This window comes from Pseudorasbora parva, chromosome 17 (assembly GCF_024679245.1).
Source record: "Pseudorasbora parva isolate DD20220531a chromosome 17, ASM2467924v1, whole genome shotgun sequence".
Taxonomy (NCBI): domain Eukaryota; kingdom Metazoa; phylum Chordata; class Actinopteri; order Cypriniformes; family Gobionidae; genus Pseudorasbora; species Pseudorasbora parva.
The window spans coordinates 23,925,250-23,940,542 of NC_090188.1; positions in this window are offsets into that span (position 1 = coordinate 23,925,250).

Below are 15,293 nucleotides of genomic sequence, written 5' to 3' on the forward strand. Positions count from 1 at the left end.
AACACTTGTCCATGGAGAGTGGCCAGACTCTCTGTACAAATTAAATGCACAAGAGTCTGGTAAGACCAGGCTAGTTCCATTACTCTCCATTGGAAAAGAATGAGACTGTAAGGTTTCTTAAGACTTCAAAACTTGAATTGAAATTCAAGAATTCTGCAGTGAGAAAAAGTTGCTTTATAAAAAATTCTAGAACAATTCTAAAACTCAGGGTATTTCATATTTCAATGTGTTGAGTTTTTTTTTTTTTTGAAGGCTGGTTTAATAACAAAAGGGATTGAGCAAAAAAAAAAAGAGTTGGAGAGCGCATTAAGCAGAATTGAAAACAGGAAGAGCTGGTTTGCTTCACTCAGAAACACCAAAGGCTTTTAACAAAGCAGTAACAAAATAATATACAGAATATTCCCATGAGCAGCAGCTCTAAACCAGCATATGTTCCTTTCAATACAAACACTTCACCATCAAATGCCGTATTGCTAATTTTTTTTCATATCATGAGCGTGGAAGAGTGTCCGAGGTCAACACTCAGGGTGGCTTTGGACTCTCAAAGCATCTGCCCTTCACAGTTCTGCACTTTATTCCCATCTGTGAAACAGCATTCTTCAATTTCGCTTGGATTCCCAGATCATCGGTGGATTGGGTGAATGAACATTGGAAAGTTCTCGGAATCTCCCCAATATTTCCTCCACTCAGTCCATCACATATTAGGATAGGAGCAAGGTTGCCAGATCCAGCGATCTTTGACGAAGAGCCAGGCTTACTAAAGTGTGTACATTTATTTAGCTTTATGTTTATGTTCTTGGCAGAAAATATCTAAGCAAAGCAGCTCTCATATGATAGATAAGTGCATGTATTGAGTAATACATTACAATTACCTAAGCAGGTTGCTAAGGACACAAGTATTACTGCTACAACTGAAGTCTATGTAAGACGGTAATGTAACTGCAAACACTACAAAAAGTTTGGCGTCAGTAAGATTTTCTTAGCCTATAAACCCTAAATCTGGTAGTGTACGTAGTAATATGAGCCAAATGAACAAGTAAACTCCACAAAACACATCAAAAGTTCATGAGATTCACCCAAACTTGACCGATAACCCTGAAAGAGATTCACATACACACTATAGTACAAACTAAACAAGTATTCTAGCATGCATCTGTTAGTAACCACCTCGTTCCAGGGTTAAATGCAGTACTGACGGATAAATGCTACAGATTTGACATCTTCTCCAATCTGTTTCCCTCAACTCCCGTTCTCAAGGTCAAGGGATCGCAAAGGTCAAGGGTCATTAAGAGGCCCACCATCCACTGGGCTAGAAGAGCTCCGAGAGAGGATATCCTACAATTATATGATTACGGCCAATGGCTCTAAAATGCTCCTGGAAAACCTTCACTTTGCCCTTCATTCCCTCGTTCGCTTGCTTGTTTCCTCCTCTGCAGCGCTCATGAGTGACATGTAAGCTACAGTAATAGGTTTGTCATGTTTGGCTGTTTGTTTTCATCCTACTTTTTTTCACAGATCATTATCATCCAAACATTTACAGGTGAATTTTGAGCAGAGCATTTACAACAGTTAGAATCTAGTATAACGTAAGCTGAGTCTAATTGACCTTAATTAAGCATAATTTACAACGAGTAACATTCAGGTCTTTTCCTCTCACTGCATTTAATGAAGAGACCTCTGTTCTTTACTAAATCACCATGAATTTACAAAAAATGGAAACGGGAACACAGGTGCTCCCATTACATCCTCAAATACTAAATCATTCCACAGTTATTACAGGCCTTTATTCTACACTGATCTTACACGTTTAGAACTCAGTTATGCTTAGTGCAGAGCCATCTAGAGGCCAGCCATTAAAAGTTCATTTCTTGCCTGGAAAAGATCCTCCTGTGGAAAGCATGGATCATTTACACGGGCTGATACAAGTTTTGAACGCATAATTTAATTTATCACAATTATTCACAACTCTTGTCAAAACAAAGCAAGTACCTCACACCTTGGGTTGAAAGTCATTAATCTATTCAGCAGTTGGCAGCGCAGATCTGACTCCCCTGCGCATATGCACTGATTCAGCAGACATATTGCAATGCTTAAAAGATTAATTCAGCCCAAAATAAAAATTCTGTCATTATTTACTCACCCTCATGTCCATCCAAACCCATTATGATTTTCTTCCATAGACCACAGACCACCTTTATAGCGGTGCTTTTTAGTCATTTTGAAGCTTCGAGCACCAGTTTTGATTCACCTCATTTTCATATTCTTAAAAATTTGAAAGAAAGTCACACGGCATGAGGATAAAACATAACAGACTATTACTTTACGTTTTACTGTCTCTCAAATGTCTGCTACTCTATTTCCTACCTGACCGTTTCTTACCTTGCCATTGTATTTGATCACCCTCACCGAATAAATGAGACGCCACAGTACGCCCGACACTTCCTTCTCCTGTACACTCTCTAAAATTCCAGTCCCATAAAACTGCTGTGTTGATCAGCGTGGCAGCCTGGGGACGCATCAGCCACTAAACCCCCTGCTGCTGGGCCCTAAAACACAGTGCTGAAGGACCCCCAGAACACATGTTTAATGGGCTTCATTAAAAACCAGTGAAGCGTTCAGATTAGCATAGTTATGGACTGTTGGGTTTTATGTACAGGCTACCTGAGTTTGAGCAAAGACCACAGTAGATTGGGGGAGACACAAATATTCAGGAAAATAAACCAGCCATACTGAGCTTTCACCAATTCAGCTTGGTTGCATTTCGGCTCAACAGAGGATGCTGCCAGTGATTTATACACGAGACTCGAGTCTCGGACTAGGACTCGGTCCATATATTAATGGTCTCGGTCTCGCCATGGACTCGTGTGCATTTGGACTCGGAATTGACTCGTACTCGAACATGTTAGGACTCAGACTTATTTCCGAGTCCACTCAAGTCCCATTCAAAATATTCATGATTATTACTCTATGTTAATAATTCTAGTTAATAATTGATGTTTGACGCTTCCAATGATGTGTGGTTTTCTTAAGCGCAACTGCACGTGACTAACGCAAAGGTAGCAGGACTCAGGTCAGGAAGGATCATGTGGCGCGAGCTAGGTCTTAACTATGTGTGGAAATGTCTGCTACATCATCTGTTATTCAGTTTGCATATAAGAGCCACAAAGAGTTTATATGTAGTAAGACTCAAAAAAAACATAAACATTCTGCTATGTGTAAATTCTTCATCCTGTAAAAAGCAAAGGGAACAACGTCCAATTTTCATCGACATGCTGAGCGAAAGCCCAAAGATTAAGAACTAATCATTTCTGTACCTATATGCATAAAATCTCAGCATTTTGACAGCTAATGCTTAGTAGTTTGTTCTTTGTAGAAGTCTGCAAGTGACTTTTTACGCCGACTTTTGATATATATAATTTATATATATTCCTCATTAGTGCCTGTGCGGATCGGTCGAATGAGGGATCTATGTAAATATTTCTATGCTTGCACCGGCTCTCTCTGGTCTTGGTCTCGACTCGGACTCGACACTTTTTGAACTCCGTCTCGACTCGGACTAGACCCTCTCTGAACACGGAATCAACTCGGACTCGACCCTCTCTGATCTTGGACTCGACTCGGACTCTAATGAGCTGGTCTCGACTACAACACTGGATGCTGCAAACCTTAATCTGTTATAGGAAGTAAATATATAGTCAGTGTCCAAAATTTCTCAGTTACACTTTAGTTTGATGGTCCACTTTAGACATTCTACTAACTAAGTGACTTTGCAACTACATGTCAATTGACTCTTAGGTGTTAGTGTTCGGGTCAGTAGAATACATTGACAGGTAGTTGCAAAGATAAGTTACTTATAGTCAGTAGAGTGTCTGTTGAGGGACCATTAAAATAAAGTCTTTGCAGATTTTAAACAGACAGCTACTATAGTAGCTTATTATAATACTCTAATGACTGGTCGTTGACAATGTCTAGTGGACTATCAAACTAAATGTTACCAGAACAGTTCTTGTACAAACATTAGTTTTTACATCCAATATGTTGACAAAAAGACAGTTTAGGACACCGTTTTACCAAAAGAACGCTGATTTAAAGGTGTCATGAACTGGCTTTTCAAAAATGTATACTGTTGTCTGAAGTGAACTTATACATTTGCATGGTTTTTAGATTCAAAAACATCATAATGAATCAGTAATAGGCTATTTTCTACATTGGTTTTGAGGGCTTCTCCTGCAACACTGGGTTTTTATGGGTTTATGGGTGTTTCTATGACTGAATAATATTTGCATATTTTAATGAGCTTCAGCTCCCCTGTCTGTACATGTGGGAATTGTTTTCAAAGCTTGTAGGAAAACAGCAACCGGAATTGTCAACAGAGCTCACAAAACATCTTTATCAAAAAAACACAATGATTTATCTCTCATTCACCCCACAATTGATTAGAATGTTATTTTTTTATTACTTGGCCCGCCCGATTGGTGGATATAGGTTTGAACCATGCACACACACATGCCACAGCATGATCACAACCTCCATGATTGTAATTTTACTTCAAATATCAAGTCAAGAGAGTGAACAACACACATCAAGAAAGGGATCTTATTTCACTATTTAAGATAGCCCGTCAGCAGGCCGGCATACATTTTGGTAGCCTGTCTGGAAAACACATAGCTCCGGGAGGTTGAGCTTTGCAAGCCCTGGTCTGAGTCTGATCACGAATTGCAATGAACCAACAACACCACAAACATAGGCTTCTCCAGCCTTTTACAGTGTGCTGGGCTATGTTCAGTTAGACACGTACACATAATCAATAGATCTATATCTAACGATCTGTAGCAATGCAATACTATCACATATTTAACAAAACTGACTCACATTGGGGTGTTGCAAATCCAGTCTACTGTTTGCAAACAAATCTGTGGTGAAATGAAGGAAACGCACAATGTCTTTCCCACGTGAGCTGGATATTCATTAAAAATAAAGTTCACCCATGCATTCATAATACTGGAATACAAATTAAGCTTATCCAGTATATTTATTGCTTAGAAGTTCGATCCGGTTTAGCTCTATGTAGGCCTGTCACATTGTAAAAAAAAATCATGTCTCCAATTGTCTAGTGACTGATCACATCTAAAAATTTCAGTTGGTCAAATTGAATTTCTGTGAACTGATGCAATTTAATTCACAGAAATTAAATTTGGCCAATTGAAAAATGTAGATGTGATTTCTACTGAAATTTCAATTGGAGACATGATTTTTTTTTTACAGTGCATGTCAGTGACACCAGTCATGGGCAGGGCTACACAATCAGAATTCTTTGACTTACACAGAAGTTTTCAGCTCTGAAAACTTCCTTGTTAATACAGGATATTCTTATATTACCATGACATTTTATATATCAAAAGCTCAAGGGAAAGTTGATTTCTCAATTCATGACCCCTTTAGAAAAAACTTGGCGCGGCAGTCACCAAACTCCATCTGTTAGTCTCAGATACTTATTTTCCACTCAGAGAAACCTGTCAGACACACATTCACTGTGTGAAATTACACATATTCCTCCTGAACGCTTGCTGATGCTGAGTGTAATTGAAATGAATTTAATGGGGGTCACATTCCAGGGTGTTTGGACTGATGAAAGGGAAAACTCTAATGCATGCAACTGTTTTCTTTACGAAAAAAACAGAGGGAAGAGGTAAGAGAGAGAGAGAGAGAGAGAGAGAGAGAGAGAGAGAGAGAGAGAGAGAGAGAGAGAGAGAGAGAGAGAGAGAGAGAGAGAGAGAGAGAGAGAGAGAGAGAGACGTCCTAATTAGGTCCCTGTGATTCAGACTTGTTTGCATGGGTCAGGGCCGAGGGAACGGCAGTTGAGAGAAATGATGAAAATAGTCTGGGCTTTTTGGAACAGCACAGCTACCGACAGAGTGATTCAACTGAGCAAAAGACAGCCACAGAGGTCACTGTGTATTATTTGTGAATCAGACATCCTCCACTGCTGACTGAACAGAAGTCATTGTGAAGAAATGATCACAGATACTTTTTGTTTTGGTTCTAAAGCTTCTTTTTGACTGTCAAATAGTATTTCTACAATTTATATAAAGATTGGTTGAAGGCTGCACCTGAATTTATCTGAATGGCGTGCATATGGTAGGATTAGGGTGGTGGGTTGGGGGGTTCGTACGTATAATACGCCATAAAGTGCGTATCATATGCACGTGAGAAACCGCGTACTATATGCACGGCAAAACTCATTTTCGCGTATACATTCCACGACATTGCACACTCGTACTATATTTATACGCATTTTCGTGAGATCGGGCTCGAATTTTCGGTATCCTTACTCCAGTCTTCAGTGTCACATGATCCTTCAGAAATCATTCTAATATGCTGATTTGTTGCTTAAGGCTTTTGTGTAATAATAATGCTTTTTTTCAGGATTTGTTGATGAATGGAAAGTTCAAAAGAAGAGCATTTATGAAATGGAAATCCTAACGGTAACATTATAAATGCTTTAACTTTCACTTTTGATATCCTTGCTGAACAATTTTTCTCAGGTGATCGCAAAATTTTGAAATGAAGTATAGTATGCATTACTATCATGGCCTAAAAATGAAAATAAAAAAATCAACAGCATGTCTTAAAGGTGCACTATGTAGTATTTTTGCAGTAAAATATCCAAAAACCACTAGGCCAGTGTTATATATTTTGTTCAGTTGAGTACTTACAATATCCCAAATGTTTCCAACTATTTGTAAATTATGAGAAAATTGCTATTTTAACCAATGAATCGGGACCTCTGAGGGAGTCGCCTGTCGATTGCATCATATCTGGTTTGCAAGGGTAAAAGCTTCCAATATGAGATTAATCAGATTATAATAAGTTAACAGCAGCCACTGAGCAAACGCACAGAGTAATGTCAAGCATCATTTTAAAAACACTTAAATGTATCTTATATGATAAACAGAGCTGCGTTACCTCATAATGAGTACCTGAAAAGCGGAAATGACAAAATAAAAGTGTTTGCATAACAATCGCTCCAGTGGCCTTGCTCAGCTCCCTCAACACTCGGTCCTGCTCTGCTTCACACTACAGTAACATTGATAATCACATTCATGAACATGATTTCAGCCCGAGTCCTATCCTGATTCTTTTCCACTGGCTGTGAAGTGAAGACCACATGTCCCAAGATTCTGCGCTCAAACTTGGCGTCATCAAACTACACCATTGTTTTGAATAGGCGCCCTCTAGCAGATGGAAAAATTACATAGTGCACTTTTCATCTTATGTTAATATCATTTTGGATGTTACAACACAGTTAAAGAACAAGCAGCACCTAAAACTAAGTTAACCATGAATTCAACATTCATCAATAACGAAAATTGACAATATACATTTATGGTTTCATTCCAGATGTGAAATATATCCATGTATCCTATGAAGATAGTTTCAGCCTGCTGCTGTCTAAGGGTGCACACATTATAGTGTTGCGTCTGGAAGGCATCAAACCCTGATATATGTAGTTGTCCTGGATAACATTAAAGATGGTGTGAAAGAGGAAAAAGTGATCCACAACACAGGCTCAAACTTAGAGTGTGAGTCCTGTGTAACCTTTGGCCTAGGGTCGCCATCCGCCCTGTATATTGCAGAAATTAAGAGAACAAAATTGTGTTCCATATTAAATCAATGTGAGAAGGGTTGTATTTTACAGCCATGCAGCTGTGAATGTGCAAGTATTTTGGCTATTGAATTTAAATCATTAAAGAACTGAATGGGAAACAGATCGCTAAAGATGGATGTGAAACACATTTACCTTTAGAGTGGGACATTGGTCATAAGGTTTATATTTTGTACCAGGGTATTCTCACAAAAATGCGTATAAATAGTACGAGTGTTCAATGTCGTGGAATGTATACGCCAAAACTCATTTTGGCGTGTCTATGGCACGCTGTTTTTCGCGTGCATATGATACGCATTTTATGGCGTATTATACATACGAACCCCCCACCCCACCACCCTAAACCTACCCAAGCGCGTGTCATATATACGCCATAAAGTGCGTATCATATGCACGCGAAAAACAGCGTATCATATGCACGCCAAAATTAGTTTTGCCGTATACATTCCACGACATTGCACACTATTTATACCCATTTATGTGTGATCGGGTTGTTTGTACACATAGCTGTAGAAATACACTGCGACACTGTTTTTTTCAATGTGGTCAACTACCACCAGCCACCAATGATTTCCTAAAAATAGGTGTTACTTATTTTGCTCTGCTGAAGCTGGCAATTTATATACTCTAAAACTAAAAATACACACTACAAACCATTTTAGTGTGCCTTTATTATTAAAGGAAAAGTAACATATACAAATATATGTGGTTCAAAAGTGTTTAGTCAGTGTTTTTTTTTTTTTTTTTTTAAATACCGTATATACTTTTATTCAGCAAGGATGCTTTAAATTGATGAACATTTTAATTTGAATTTCAAATACATTGAACTTTGTTAATTCACAGAAAAATATTAAGCAGCTGTTTTAAACATTGATAATAATAATAAGAAAAACAAAGTCCTGTCATGAACCTCTAGATGACAGGTTCTTAACAAAATCTGCTTGCAATGACATCATTCTCTATAGGGCACAGCTGACTGGTTCTTACTGTATCAGTAGCCAATGAGCTCGCTGCTTAAATGAGCTTGCTGCCCAATTTAAATTCTTGGTCAGCTTTTGCTGTAGCAGTAGCAGCGCGCTTCAGAAACCCCCCATCTTCCCCAGCTCCACCTGTATCAACACATCCTCACACCCAACTCGTCACATATGGACGCTTGACCAGGACCCCTTGTCGTCACTTTTCAACGAACTGGGCGTACCTTTATCGTCAATTTTCGACGCGCTGGGTGCTCCATTCATTTCAATGAGAAACCTTTGGCGTCATACACAGACGCATTTAATTCTTTGCGTTTGTAAAAGCAGACATGATTTTATTAATATTTAAAGGCTACTTTTATATTTTGGAGCAACTAACCCAACTCCTACCTTAAACCTACCCACATCTTTACAATATAAAACACATAACAGGCAAATAAATGTACAGTCACAAGTATTTATTGCAAAATCTAACCAAAACAGTATAAAAGTATTAGCTCATGTTGCATTCCAAGTCTTCTGAAGTCATACGATGTCTTCATGTGAAGAACAGAGTTGATCTTGATATTTTAATCGCTGAAATGATGATCCCGCTGCCCCGTGAACGAACTCATTCATTTCTCATTCAAATAATTCAAAAGACTCCTGAGCATGACGCAATCGGTCACAAGACACACGAGAGCCAATGACATTTTACAATCAATGCTGACGTAATGACGCAATTGGTCACAAGACATACGAGAGCCAATGCAATTTCACTATGAAATCTGAAGTACGGGCGGTTTTATTTGAAATTTGATGTGTTTGTTCATGATCTTCGGCGGATGATGCTGATCGCTTTTGGGGATTTTCTTCATGCAAATCAATCGTTTGGCCTCGGAAAACGGATTATTTAACTTTTTTGAATAACTCGTGGATGCAGTCGTATGTTATATCCTGTGTTTTATATAATGTTCACACAAATGGGTAGGTTTAGGGATGGGGTGGGATTGGGTTACATGTTAAAATGTGTCTAAATAGCGTAAATAAAATAAATGTAAATGAAATCATGTTAAAATGTGTCTAAATAGCGTAAATAAAATAAATGTAAATGAAATTATGCTTGCTGATTTAATTGAGAAGCACACTCCAACATGTCATAATGGCAAAATTATAAACCAATAAATCATTTCAATAAATAAATCAAAAAATAAATTTCACCGTGACGATAATATTCCCATTCCCAGTGCGTCTGTGTATGACGCCAAAGGTTTCTCATTGAAATGAATGGAGCACCCAGCGCGTTGAAAAGTGACGACAAGGGGTCCTGGTCAAGCGTCCATATGTGACGAGTTGGGTGTGAGGATGTGTTGCCTGTATAGATCTAATACAGGTAATTCATATGTTTATATATTAATATATTACAGCAGCAGCATGTCTCACTTGCTCACAGCAGCATGTTGTGCATGTATTGGCAGTAGCAAGTCCCGTACTTGCTCTGTAGCATAGCAGATCTATTCTGCCAAGACCAAACATCAAAATGTTATTAAGGGCTCAATCAGACTGAAAAGCCTTCATGTAAATATCCGACTAAGCTCAATCCGAATTAAATTTCAAATTGGATTGAAAGGGAGGGATTAATCCTTTTCTAATTGATTGATAGTACAGATTGAAAACCGAAAATGAAAAGTGTGCTTGTGCAATGAGTCTGACATGCAGTAGAAATGTCATAATGGCATGTGACGCGTGGAACGAAATGTTGTAGGTGTTGAATGACTCATGTCATTCTAAAATTCTCCTACCACTCATCATCTGTGAAGTGGAGCAGATCGACATTGTCCCACCAGTCCTTCTTTCATAATCTTATCCACTGGATGCTGTTTTTTGGGAACAGGTAGAGGCATTTTTACTGCTATAAGCAGCACAGCACAACAGTTCATATGCCCGTCGTTTCCTAATTAGGACCCATAATAGATAAACATTAAGTCTGCTGTTTAAAACAAAGGGGAAAAAACGATGCAGGAGAATATGTGCAAACACGCGTCTATATTCATGTAGTGTGTTCATGTCAAAAACTCAATTTCGATTTAAAGCTGGTGACATATAAACGCACATACCAACCCGATCACTTTATTTAACGTTTATGTAAACACCATGTCCAGATTCATAATTAATTCAGATTTAAACAAAAATTATGCATGAGAGTTGTCATGATAGAAACGTTTCTTGAGCACCAAATCTGCATATTAGAATGAAGGATCATGTGACTCTGAAGACTGGAGAAAATGGCTGCTGAAAATTCATCACTTCCATCACAGGAATAAATCAATAAATGAATTATTGTTAAATATATTTAAATAGCAAACGGATATTTGACAAAATTAGTTACAACAGTCAGTAATAGTGTGAATAGCAAGCAAGTCATGCATAATCATAATCACTCTGTCACATCAGTCTCTAATTAATCTCAACTAATTCCTTCTCAGTGACCAGCACAGTTGTACACATAAACCAACTGCAGGTCAACGCACAGCTGTCTGGGGAAAAACTGTGCTGTGTGTTTACAGCTGGATGATCTCATATCTCGTAAACACAAGACCATCGGATGAGAAGAACAGGACACCGGGTACACTTTCCCACTACTTTTAGCCCTCCCATTTCATTATGCTCTGATAAAGTTGGCTTTATGGCATAGTAGAAACACCCAAGAACCAAGATGGTTGCTCACTCAAACATTTGCCTGTAGCCTTTCCCCCCTTGTGCTGTCTATAGTACAAATGAATTTTAAATTAAATACAGATCTGCTCAGCCTTTTGATTAATATTTGATCAATTGTTGAAATTATCCAAAACTTGCATGTCTCGCATTCAGCAAATCCAGATGAACTATGTTCAAGATCTGACGATACGGCACTGACTTCACTCACGCAAAAGTACTTTTCCAGCTTTATTCTGGATGGCCAAGCCTGACCCCATTGGTGTCCAAAGAGAAACGCACAAGATTTAATGATTGATTAGGAAATTTCACATAATGCAGTTTTGCAGTGCCTGATTGGATAAGCAGAGAACATGCGATCTGATTCGTTCAGAAAATCACCACCATCACTTCTGTCTGGATGTGTGGATGACATCACAGTGACCCCTGAAATATGTACCATTCTTAAAAAGCCAGATCACTATCAAGATAAATATCTCATTAAAAACTCAGTAAAAAAATGTGCTTTAAGTTGAGTGTGTTTTTAAGCATGGCCCACAGTAATGGGGGTTGCGATTGCGAGCATGTGTGTGTGTGTGTGTGTGTGTGTGTGTGTGTGTGTGTGTGTGTGTGTGTGTGTGTGTGTGTGTGTGTGTGTGTGTGTGTGTGTGTGTGTGTAGCAGTGAACATGTTTCTCATCCTGCAAAAGGCCATGCTTCTGTGGTTTGCATGCCAGAGACACTAACCAAACGAATGACTCCCAGTCGTAAAGTATTTCCGCTCGACTATCACTGCATTCTGTCAGAAGTGTATGCTCGCTTTTATCTTTTTTCTTTTTTTCCGGCTTAAAAGGTTCATCTGCTTGTATTGTTGTGATGCTGCAAGGCCCTGTTTTTAGCAAATGTTAAAGTTCACAATTAAACAGACTCTCTTTAAAGGCATAAGCTCCTTTCACTGACGTCTATTAAAGTCTAAGGGTACGTTTACACCACAACAATTAATTAAAAGCTGAAACGTTTTTTTCCTTTGCGTTTTTCACATTCATACGACAGCATTGTCAAAATGATCACCGTTCACATGGATCTGTGAAAATGTCTAAAGCGCTGTTTTATGCTGCCAGGCCAGTATTGGCAATGTCACTTTATAAAGAAAAACTTCACGCATTAACTAAACATTTTAACTAATTTTAAGTTAACACAGAGACAATAACGGTGTCATCTTCAAAAACGTGTACTTTGAAACCTGTTTTCAAAAGTCAGTATTTTCAGTTCCCCCAAAATGCTGTTGTTGTGTAAATGAACGGCCAAAATACATCGCAACTTTTCCATTTTTAGTTGTGTAAATTGTGCCTAAAAAGCACTTTCACATGCTTAAAGGCGTGGTTACATGCTGTTTCAATTTTTTAACTTTAGTTAGTGTAATGTTGCTGCTTGAGCATAAACAATATCTGCAAAGTTACAGTGTTGAAAGTTCAATGCAAACGGAGATATTGTCTTTTAAAGTTTATTGCCTTCAAAAATGGCCGGTTTGGACTACGACAAGCTTCTTCCCAGGTTGGGGAAATCATAAACCCTTGCTATTAACATAAACACTGCCCCAGATGTGACTTCTGGCCGTAATGGTAAGGAGCGTGGTGTTTCCGGACAACCTGTGCCAATTCAGCCAATAAAAATACATGAAACTACATTTGGCCATCTAACCAATCAAGACCATTGCGTTTTTCAGAGGGATGGGCTTCATAGGAGCAGGAAGCAAATGAGCCGACAGTGAAGACAGCGGTGTGGAATAAAGCTAAAATATAAGAAAAATACGGTATTTAAAAAAGAAAGAAGTATTAAGACATGTTATAATGCTCCCCATAAGCACAACCAAGTCTAGAAAAAAAAAACACGGAACCACCCCTTTAAAAAGAAAAATCTGAACATCCTTAAAACAAACAGCAAAAAAAACATTTACTTGTGAAGAAAAATGTTTTAAGCATAAATCTCACTCAATTAGCCAATAAAATTAAAATACTTTAAATGTACAAAGAAAAATGTATATATGTTTTAATTACTTTTTGATATTTTTACTTGAAAACAAATACTTTTTATTTTTATTAGCATTATTATTTCAGTTTAGATACAGTAATCTATTGCATCATAAAATTATATCACAGCAATACTGTGCTTTTCATTTATAGTTTTTGTCCATCCCAATTTAAAAAAAAAAAACTCAAGTAAAGTATTAACACCGCAACTTTCACTTTATATCTTTATATCCTTAAGTTTCCAGTTTCAACTTTTATTTCAGTATATTATATATTTTTATGTGCTTGCTGACTATCCTTTTTCCTGCAAAAGGCCATTTCTCATGTTGTTGGTGAGCATAATGCTCTATCTCTCACTGCTTCTGTTATGGACCTCACACCCGCCCCCCGGATACGGAAGTGGTTCGACCCGTCACCTCTTCAGATTAATAGCAGGGTTCCCTGACCACTGCAGCTCAACAAGGGGTGCACTCCGCGTGACTGAGCAGTCCTGCGCGGCTACATGTGGAATACATTTCCTGACAACACTCTTTTTTCCCTCTCTCTATATCGTACCTTCCTTCTTCCCATTCCTTTCTCTTCCTCTCTAGCCCCCTGTAACAGGATAGTTATGTCTTTTTAAACTAAACAGTCAAGTAATTAGTGTTTCAGTGCTTTATGAAATAACTGAGGTGGTGCGTGGAAAGACCGCATAGAGTCAGACTGGGTTTGGCAGTAAATGTTCAATGTAATCACTTACTTCAGTCAGGCAGGACGGTCTCTTTCTTTTAGATACACTGTAACACAGTCCTCCTTCAATTAACACTCAGTCAGTTCTTGGCTGTTCTTTGCTGTCTAAACTGTCACAAGCTGTAAGAGCTGACATTGACGTCTGTTTATAAACACAGAAGGAAGCAAGCACACACTTCAGTTCTCTGAAATCTACTCTCACAGATTATATAGCATCGGGATGCATGAAGCAGCACAGCTACAGTTACTTATTACTCAGCTACTCATTAAAGCGGTGTGCAATATACAGATGGAGAGATTCAAGTTAAATAATACAATTGTCTACATTACAGTCATTTTTTTTAAACATTAATATAAAACATTCAGGTCAGACCTACCATGAGCTCTGAAAATGAGAAGAAAGATCTGCCTCAGATTCACAAATTAGAGAAGTCACTTTTATTGCACCATAAGAGCAAAACATTAATATTATATATATATATATATATATATATATATATATATATATATATATATATATATATATATATATATATATATATATATATATATATATATATATATATATATATATATATACAAAAAGCGCATAAACTTAAAAAATAAAATAAAACTGAAAATAAATTAATACTAAATTAACACTATAGTACACAGCTTTTTTAAGCAATTACATTATTTACAAATACTTCATGTACTAGTTACATTACCACATCACCAGTGCTGGGTAAAGTTACTTTGAAAAGTAATGCATTACCATATTGGACCCATTTTATATTAGGTGGTCTTAACTACTATGTACTAACATTGTAATTAATAATTTGATACAATGCAGTTATTGTGTACATACATGTTTTTACATTGTACTTTTTATTTTAAAAATACCTACATGTAATTACGTCTGTAATTACTTTCTGTAGTTACATTTGTAATTACAGAGTTGGCACTTCCCTTACACCTAACCCTACCCTTAAACTTACCCATCCCACCACACCTGTCCCTAACTCTACCCGTATCCCACCTCAATATCAGCAAAAGTGCTTTGCAATACAAATTGAACACAGTAAGTACATTGTACCTAATATAAAGTGGGGCCCAATATTGCACTACTCCCTTACTTAGTGCTAGTTACTTTTTAAGAAAGGTAATGCGATACGTTACTTTTGCGTTACTTTTTCTCACCTGGGCTATTTTTGTGCCAATGTAAAAACAATGTGAAAACTTC